General features: G+C 33.0%; 1 long non-coding RNA gene across 1 annotated transcript; it reads left to right on the plus strand.

Moving 5' to 3' along the window:
- Positions 1-5,167: 5,167 nt before the first annotated feature.
- Positions 5,168-7,066, plus strand: LOC138319086 (uncharacterized). Its single transcript, XR_011207951.1, has 2 exons — positions 5,168-5,828; positions 6,688-7,066. It is a non-coding gene; the product is annotated as an uncharacterized lncRNA (long non-coding RNA).
- The last annotated feature ends 3,855 nt before the right edge of the window (positions 7,067-10,921 follow it).

The following is a 10,921-nucleotide window of genomic DNA, read 5'->3' on the forward strand; positions in this document are numbered from 1 at the left end:
AACATAGTTTTGCATAATTTTATCATTTCATTTTTACACGACATACTATCATAAACTTAAAAAAATGGCGGAATCAGAATACCAAAATACAATCTACATATACTACATTGTAAATTAGTGCTGTGAATGATCACCTTATACGAAAACAATTAAACTATGTTTGGTTTTAGTTAAAGATGAGTTCCTGCTTATATATATATAATTAAGTGCATCCGATATTGGTTCTAAACACTACTTCGTTTTTTGGGATTTTTTGTTGTTGTATTTTTTGTACTTTTTGTCTTCTGTTGTATAGAATATTAAATTTATAAAAAGTAAAAATCATTCTTCAAAACATTTTTGAGTAAAAGTGATTAAAATATTCTTTTTATGAATTATTTCAATACAAAATAAATACAATATAATTAATACGTGTAATAAGATAACTTTGAAAGTTTGATTAAAATACATATTTATGACGTGCCAGATTCCTTACTAGATGATATAGTATAACTAACCTTAAGTCAGTATTTCCACTGCTTTTGAATTGGCGATCTTTCTGTGGCTGCCTACACGGCGTAGCGATACCTTAACGAGTGCTCGCATTTTCACATGTAGATTTACTATATCTCATACCCAAATTTTCAATTCTTTATTGTAAAAAAATGTTAAAATGTATTTACACCATGGTACATTGTGGTTGCTGGATTTCGGTGATATTAAAAGCCTTTAGCCTATTAGTACACATTATGTTCATGTAATGCGTCTAATGTTTCGAAGGTTTTATCAAACTTTATAAATCTTTTATAGTAGATTCAAATAATCGATTTAAGTAATGTTCCCATAATAATTTTGGAAGATAATTTGCAATGCATAGTATCTTTAACGTTTTCTGTGTAGAAATTATATGCTGACTATTCTTATTTTCTTGAAGGTCTATCCAAGTAATGATTTTTATTATGATATGTAATTGACATTTTATTAGAACTGATACTTTGATTTATGGTAACCAATCTTTTGAAAGACTTTCTTACCTTCCCTTTTCATTTTGAATTTTTATTACTGATACTTACATATGAAAGACTTATCTTACCATTCCCTTTTCATTATATGATGTATTAAAGGGGTTTTATAAAAAAACTGCCCGTACTTTAAACCACCATAGTAGCTTTCAACATGACCACCAAATACAAGGCTGTTGGATTCAATCTTCTTCTCTGTTCAAAGCCTTATGTTCGGATTTGGAGGTACGGAAAGCCGGGGATATCCGGACGAAAAACCCACCGCAATAAATTTACGTAGCAATTGATCTATTGAGTTTGTAATTACATGGCAGCTTGATTTTGACTAGTTTACACATTAATTTAGATATCGTCTGTAACGAATATTTTATATGACCGTGTACGGTGCTGTTGATAGGACGTTAATGATTGTAAACCTGTAACCAATTCGTTTCAGAATTAGCACATATATTGAAAATGATATAGTGCATTTTGTCAATATACATTATGTTTTATGAAAAAAAGGTGTATTGGTATTGTTTAAATCGGATAACTTTAGCGAAACTCTAAGGGGGACAGCGGTAAGCGGTTTACAAGGTAAGCACAGAGCCACAAATTCAGAAAAAATTATATGCTTAACAGATCGAGTCTACGCTGTCAACTGGTACATCAAGGCGCTAAGTATTTTTTTTTATTTTTTTAAGAGGAATTCAATTTTATTTTTTATATATTTATAATTAGTGTTCTGTATTTTTATTTTTTTTTCACAGTACAAATATTTTATCCCCCAGCTGTGTATGATGTGTATATACATTTGAGGCATTGCAACAAATGTATTCACACATCGGTAATTTGGTGAGAGCTGCCAGGTCAACTCCCCGAACAATAATGTCCTCGCACAGGAGGGCTCTCGCACAGCATGCATCAATTTAAACGAATAAATATAATTCTTTAGAGCCATTATAGTTAAAGGGAAAAAAGGAACAACTTTTTAAGAAAAGTGTTAAGCATTCGTTAAGATTTCTGAAGTGCTTTTACAACAGGTGTTTACCTTGACCGTTACGTAAAACACGGGTGACGACATAAACGGACTGCTATTAAGATCCACGTAGAGATAATAATGAAACACAATTACTCTTCGGGCTAAATATGTATATCAGTTATACACTATATACGTGGCATATAAATAGCAGAAAGGAGAAAGTAGAATAAAAGTATGAACATGCGCATATCTTGTGTGTGCGGGGATGGTGGTATTTTCAATTGAATTTGTCATATCTATTGTACTTTCTCAGTCCTACTATCTCCCGACATTTTTGTAGTTCTATTAAAGATGCTCCACCGCCGACAGAGCATAAATGATATTCATTATTTGAACAATATTTGGTGTTCAATCGTGTGTATGTATGTCTTATTAATACAAAAAATAATATATATATTTTCATTTTGCCTTATGTGCATGCGCAATCAGTACTTCATTCCATATAGGAAATAGTGCGTCGGAATTTTTTCGGGATGCAATTAATTATTTTTCATATATTTAACTTGACGTAGAATTAGAAGCTCAAACTTTCGAATGGTGGTTATGGTGTAAAGTAAGTAGTTTTTGTAACTGAAGAAAAATACTTAATCGTCGGCTCCTGTTTTTGAAAAAATACTATTTGTCGGCGGTGGAGCATCTTTAAATAACCTTTTTTAGTTCTACAGCCTGGTTTTCCTATTTCTACCAACATATACAAAACTCAGTCCTACCACCAAACGAATTTCTAATACAAACAAAAGACAAACTTCTGAGTTTAAACATCTTACACAGTTTTAAGTCAAACCAGTGGACAACTTTATCGGTACTACATCTAGACCTACATATTTGGATGAAAAGTAATAAAAACGTTTGTATTTTAAGATTATGAACTTCTGTACACATTATTATTACTATCATTGTTATCAACGATTTATAATTAATGGCCAGATTTATTATTTATATTTATCAGTACATTGATGTACATGTATAAATGCACTTCTTATTTCTTTCACCCTTTCTATCGAACCCTCTCCATGTTGTCGTGCTAATACACTTTCTACAATTAAGTCGGATTTAAAGTCATTTAAGTCATGCATAGCGTTTAATAATAAGGTACATTGAATCAAACACTATCATTATCATTGAAACCAATTACGAACGTCTGCGTAAAATTATTAATATCTATTATTTATACTAAACAACCTATCGGTAGTTACAAGGCCTACGTTCTCTGGACTGGGGTTCGATTAATGTGATGTTATTCCTTTTACATATTTTCTCCCAAACTATAGGCTTTTTTCTAGACGACATCAGAAGGGATTTGCTTAGATTGTATAACTTAATTGTTTCTCAATGGATGTAAGATAACCTTCCTTTTAAGTTTAAATAATGCATTTATATTTTAGAGATTTTTTATACAATTGGACGAAATACAAATTAGGTGCAGGTTAGGAAGTTGATTGCAATAAGGACTTATAATTGTGAATGTTATGTTATGATATTTTTTCAAAATAAAAACTTACCTTTTTCATTTGCAAGTTGTTGATGCACCTCAACAAGTACTCAATCCCCTTCCCAGAATATTGTTTTTTTTTGTAAAATGGTAATGTGTGAATTTTTCCTTCCTAGGTTAACTTAATTCTAAGCGTTTGAACTGCGTCCTAACTGTATGGTATACTTAACATGCCATAAATGTATATACGTCATTATATGTCATATCATTCTCATATCAATAGCCTTGAGCGATGAAATCAAAATTACGTGGCCGGCCAATACTTTTAGGTGGTACATTCAATTATCATATGTAAACAGAAACATATATACATAGATATTGGAAACTCCTTCTTCGTCTTTGTTGACCTCCGGTTTATAGGCATTTTGCCTTGGCTAACTTCTTTTAAGTGTGTTCTTTTAAACATGATATTTTTGCATCAACACAAAGTTTAAACATTATATCATGGTTTGATGTGATCAGTTTTCCCGATTGATGTTATTTAATATGATTTTTGAAAGCACGAAAATAAGCAATTTTACCTGGTATTTCGAAAATCAGGCATTCAAAACCGGAAGTGCGTTTTGTTTTGTTAATAGAGAAGTTAAGATATTCCAAAATCGTACTTAATCCGTCTAGAAATTACTGAACTTTTACAACATTTCAAAGTTATTCTTTTATATTCAACTATTTAAGAGTTTATCTTAAACCCCTAAGCACATACACAAATGTACAGAAGTTCATCTGCCGATCGCAAAATTTGAGGAGTTTCCAATCTCTATGTTTATATGTTTCTAATGTAAAGTACTTATAGTCTACACATGTACATGTATATGGATGTGTATTCGATTCCGTATAAATCAGGTGGATTAAAACTTGTAATTCAGCTACCATGTGTACCGTCCATTTATTGAAACATCATATGTTTAAAACTTTAATTAAACCACTCATACCAATATTAACGCGTCTTCCTGTATGAGTGGTTGCACCGCTATGGTCATTCAACTGATATTATTATTCCTCGCCGTTATAACAGTGCCTAACAGCTAGCGTCACGTGTCCTTAAAACAAAATAATATGTTTATTTTCATAACGCGGGTCGTATTATGTTTCCCGCCGTCGTCCTAAATACCGCGCTGTAGTTGACTATCACTGCTCCAGACGTCAAAACAGCGAATTGACTCTCCACTGTTTTCATATATTACGCAGGCAATCTTGCATATGTTTGGTGTCGTAACCTTATTTTAGATCATCGGTATGCATTTTCTGGTGTTATTAATGTTTTTTAAGAAACCTTTATATTTTGCTCCGGAAAGGTTATGGGCCTTTAAATATCACTACTGTCCATTAAATCTACTATTTGTAAACCGGTACATGTGTCGGCGACTCGCTTGGCTGCTGTGAGGGTTTATTCGGACGGGAAAATGACGAGAAACTCCTCCATCTGTTATGCGTCACATTTATTTTCATTCCATTACAAAACTATCTCCTTCTGGAGAGTTCACATAAAGGGAGGTAATAACAAACTTTTTTATATGCTCATACGAGTTATCTCCCCTCTCATGACACCCGTATACACTAATACAGAACATCCGCCCCCTAAAATATTAAACTTTTATCAAAATTTTAAGCACGGGTTCATGAGAGTGGAAAACTCAAAATGAGGACTTACAAGATGTACAAAGTAGATATGATCAATGAACATAACGAACAATAGTGAAGAAAAACAAGTAATAGAATGAAATGGTTACACTATCCAATGGAGATAATTATATCATAAGCCACCTTAACTACAAATGTGAAAAAAAAAATGTAAGGTACAGTATATGGCCCTATGCAAAACATTACCTATAGCAACATTGTGCAAGGTGTCATGATGTTACATATTAAAGCCGCATGATCCGTATCTTTCAGGGTCCGTAAAACAAACAGTGACAAGATATGGTGTAATATCCCTAAAAAGTTATGAACTTTCCCCAAATTACAAGTCTAGAAAGTTAAGAGGTCCAAAGATATAAATATACAAAATTTTATTTTAGACTTATGCGCGGTCCGACAGAAAGTCAAAAGTGAACGCCCCCAAAGCTTAGAAATGCTACTTTGCGCATGTCCGGAAATAAAAGTTGTTTACCGCAATGGAGCGAGCTTTGCAGTGAAAGCTCGGCGGCTTAGAATCAACTGCTGATTCGAAGTGAATAAGGAAATTATTTAAACTAAGAAATGTTGTGAATTGCTGAGAATATTATATGGAAACGAATTCGAGCTATGACAACAACTATGATTTATGAATGATCTACCAAAACCACATTAACTGACTTCTCTTCGTCTCTATAAGGTGAGTGGGGCCCCGAAGGGGTAACAGTTTTATATTCTATAAGTGTTTGGTCGCTTTTTGGAATTGGTACCATAGTAAAATAAAGATTAGAAATCAGGAAAAGTATTGATAAATTGGGGAACATATTACAGATTTAATCTTGGGTTACAACAGAAGCATTAATAGAGTCGTATTATACGCGTTTCCTTAAAAGATGATCACATTCTTCAGTGTTATACATGTACGATATACATGTAGCTACTGTTACAGGCTTACAGCGTCAGGAGTGTGATATCTTTTCCGATATCTATTTGTGTATTTATGTATATCAGTGATATATATCCTTTAACTATATGTATGCTATGGATATTACTGAATTAAAGAAGCCACTTTCAAACTTACAAATGTACTTCATCAGTGCTCGCGTGTGTAAGATTGTACATGTATTTTTTAGACTTACAGTCACTTAGTCACGTAGTCGTTATCCTATCTGCTGGTCTAAATTATATAAAATTCACACCAATACATCATAAGTGGTGTAAGTAAAGAATAGTAATTGACTTTTAATATATGTATTATATATTATGTCCAATAAATTTAGGCTTCATAAATTCTGGCACCAATTAGTACCATTATTCTTCACATGAAAATGCCTAGACCCCTGTAATTCAAGAAATGACTAACTTGTTAGTATCTAGTGAGGTTTGATTTTGATAAACGTGTTCAAAAGATGTGTAATTGTTATAAATTTGTGTTTGACAGAAAACAATTGGAACTAGTTTGTTTTACATGTAGGCTTACACTGAAAGATTATGTACATGCATGTATACAGTATTTATCTATGTACATAACTGACATTTACTCCATGTTTTCTTTATAGAATGTATGGGACCTTCAACCGGATGACAGAAGTGCAAGATGTGATGGCAGCTCGCCCAAAAATAAAAGGGAAAAACAACTACATGTATCTCTGAGATCAAAACTGACAGTAAAAAATAAAGTCTGTTTGTAATGTACCCATTATGAACCAGAAAGAAATTATTTTCAAGAAGGAAGGACAGAACAAACCTAGCATAGTTCTTTACTATTATCACCAGGATATTTTCAAATTAATTTCTTCTTCACACAAATGAAAAAAGGAATAATAATGATTATTGCATGTTTACATACCTAGTATGTATAACTTTTGAATAATTTATATGGGACAAGGATGTAATTCCAATTTATGAACAGTAAACCAATTAAAATAATAAATGTCATTTGTCTGAGTTGTTTAATTATGTAGTGTTCATTTTAGAAATGTTCAAATACAGAAAATAAATAGCAAACAAGACTGGAGCTAGATCAAAGGTTATTTGGGTCAAAAGTCAGTGTCAAATCTCAAGATTTTGGATCTATAGATATACATATATCCCTATGTGTAATAAAAAAAATCTTGTTGCTGTGTAATACACAGATTGCACATATATATAAGAATATCCATATATCTGTAGAGACAATAGCCTGTGATGTATGTTGTTAAATTGCATTATTCATTATTGACTATTTTAAGTTGCAATGTTTTGATTGAATTAGAAAGGAATAGACTGACAATAACTTCTAATTAGTCCAGGTCAATCAAGGTCTACATGTATAAGCTCTTAGCAACTTCACTTAGTGTTTGGAGCAAGATCACACTAAAGGAATCAGTATTGTTTGAATATATAAAGAAAAAACTAACAATATACAACTAATAAAGTTAGATTTTCCACCAGGTTAGACTATTTACATACTGAAATTGAATTTTACTGCAATTACTCTGATGACATGAGAATCACACGCTATGGTCAGCTTATTTACTACTGGATACTATTTTGAACTCCAGTCATTTTTTTATTGACTTAAAATTCAATGCACAATATGTGTACATGTACACTATACAATGTACATTGTATATCTCAGAATGTGCTATTTGTGCATGAATATGATTGTATAAGAAACACATAGGTCTTTCATTATACATGTTTCTGATTCATTTGATTCAGAGGCAAATTCACGGCTGGACATCATATTATATGGTAGCTATATGGTTCATTGGCAAGCTATCATATACATGTACATCACAAATTTAACCAAGGGAGCTGTATTCATTATCTACATTATCAGAAAATATATACAGTACATAATTGCATGTTAGACATTCAGAACTTTTAACACACATTAAACCGCCTTATTGCAACCTCAACCCCATTCTTTCTTTTATTTTTTTTTTATTTTCTGTAATCCCTGAAATCATATATATAACCAATTGTTTATAGTCTCACCAGAAATTTATCATCATGTTTTTAACGAACATGGAGCTTTTCCAACATAAATATCCGAAATATACATACAATAACATGCATGTATTAGGTTTTATACTCGTTTGGCGGTACATGGTGATTTTTTAACTAATAGATATGTATGTATACATGTACATGTACATACACATATGACATTGAACAAAAATGCATATTATGTCAAGTTTGCTCTCCGTGCTTATTTTACTTGATTTATTATTTTATTTTATTTGGACCTTTATAAAACAAGTTATATGGTTATCCAAGGCAAGTCAAATATCGTCTGAGATATTTATTTTAGAAAATATCACCAGAGATTTACATGTAGATAACCATTTTCGTCTCTATATAGTACGATGTGTCTTGTCTATTTCATCATTTATCAATTCCATTATTTATTTATCTGGTATATGTTTGTACAATTTATTATCTTGTCTAGTACGATGTATGGTATCGCAACACGTATTTTATACGAAGTTTAAATACCGTTCCCACAAAAATCCCTCCGATGGCCCCCGGAAATTAGGCAAAGCATAGTCAACCGATCGCCGTATTGTAAACACTCAAAATGACCGAATGTAAGTATTGTTCACACGACGATAATGTATATATATTGTTCTGGGGGACCCTTTAACTTCATTAAATAACAAAACATTCACTTGTTCATGAAAAGTAATAAGTTCTTCCGTAGAAGTTCCTGCTAACATGAACGACACACTTTTGACTGGGCACGCCATTTCGTTTGGTCTGGAAAGTCACGTGATCGTCTACGATTGAAAATGCATATTCAAACACTCTCGATATCGAATTCTTAATCATCAATTTCTTTTGAACTCGGGACTTTTTGGGTGTGTAATTAGGGGAAAGTTGATAACTTTTTATAATATATGTACCCTAATTTTCTTTTGTTGATTTACGGACCCTGAAAGATACGGATTATGCGGCTTTAAAGTGAAAGTATAAATGACCTGTCATAATTACATTCGAATGACAAATTTAGAAATAAAATTCAAAGTATAGGTATTTCAATAATGGATTATATAAGTGATTTCAACTAGATGCTTAAATCTGAGAGAAGCATGTATTTCACAGAGTGAACATATATAAGAGGTGAAATTCTTTAACTCTGTGTAAATGGACAAGCAGCAGGTACCATTTATCAGTAAAATGTACTATTTTATATACACATTATGTGTCACAACGCTGTATCCATAAACTTGACAAATGTCACATAAGAAACACCTTCTAAACCAGGGTCATAGAGTGAGCATCTATAAAATCTGGCATATAAGTCCTGTTACAAGTCTGACAATTCTAAACAAATGGAAGAAATACCTTAATTAATCAAGATCTCATAATCCAGAACATGTAAATTACAGATATATAACCTTCATACAATGGAGTATCATAAACATATTGTATTACATGTTACATGATCAACTCTATGAACAATTGCTAACCTTGATAAGTGACCAAATTTTGGCAAAAATCTATCAAAACCTTGAAACAATAAATGTTTTAACTTCAAACAGTGAACATAATAACAATCTTTTCAAGAAAATACATTATACAACTAACAAAACCGTAAAGTTCTCGTTGAACATCAGGAAAGTTCAGCAGGTATATATAAGACAGCGGACGACGACATCGTTGTCTGTACGATCTGGGCCGGGTTGATACAAAGTAGCAAGTATTCCTGCATGGGATGGGCTGATAGTATACGGGCCGGGCTCGCTGGACGGACAGTTTAAAGATCGGACAATAACTGATTTATGATCAAACACGAAGACGGAATTCCTTTCCTTGGAAAACTAAATCATCACAAGCTGACCATCGGTGACGTCATCGACGAGGAAAAATCCACACATCAGAGTAGAATCAAAGTCAATAAAGGCATAACGGTAAAAATGCAGCAATGACATGCATTATAAATGTCACCACGAATACGTAATCATCATTCAAGGAATATAGAATCCAATGATATACAAGAGGCCCATGGGCCTTAACGGTCATCTGACTAATAGTACAATACAACATAGTCGTTTAAAGATCTTAGCCTATTTGACCCCTATGACCTTGAATGAAGATCAAGGTCATTCATTTGAACAAAATTGGTAGCCCTTCATCCCAGCATGCGACAGGCCTAATATCAGGTCTCTAGGCCTCTTAGTTATTCACAAGAACTTGTTTAAAGGATTTTAGCCTATTTGACCCCTGTGACCTTGAATGAAGGTCATAAGTCATTTATTTGAACAGACTTGGTAGCCCTTCATCCATGCGCATCCTGCAGGCCCAATATCAGTACCCTAGGCCTTCTGGTTCTTGAGAAGAAATCGTTTAAAGATTTTAGCCTATTTGACCCCTATGACCTTGAAAGAAGGTCAAGGTCATTTATTTGAACAAACTTGGTAGCCCTTCATCCCAGCATTCTACAGGCCTAATATCAGGTCTCTAGGCCTCTTAGTTATTCACAAGAAGTTGTTTAAAGGATTCTAGCCTTTTTGACCCCTTTGACCCTGAATGAACGTCAAGGTCATTTATTTGAACAAACTTGGTAGCCCTTCATCCATGCATCCTACAGGCCCAATATCAGTACCCTGGGCCTTCTGGTTCTTGAGAAGAAGTCGTTTAAAGATTTTAGCCTTTTTGACCCCTTTGACCTTGAATGAAGGTCAAGGTCATTCATTTGAACAAACTTGGTAGCCCTTCATCCCAGCATGTCACAGGCCCAATATCAGTACCTTGGGCCTTCTGGTTCTCGAGAAGAATTCGTTTAAAGATTTTAGCCTATTTGAC

This window comes from Argopecten irradians, chromosome 1, assembly GCF_041381155.1.
Source record: "Argopecten irradians isolate NY chromosome 1, Ai_NY, whole genome shotgun sequence".
NCBI classification, from domain to species: Eukaryota; Metazoa; Mollusca; class Bivalvia; order Pectinida; family Pectinidae; genus Argopecten; species Argopecten irradians.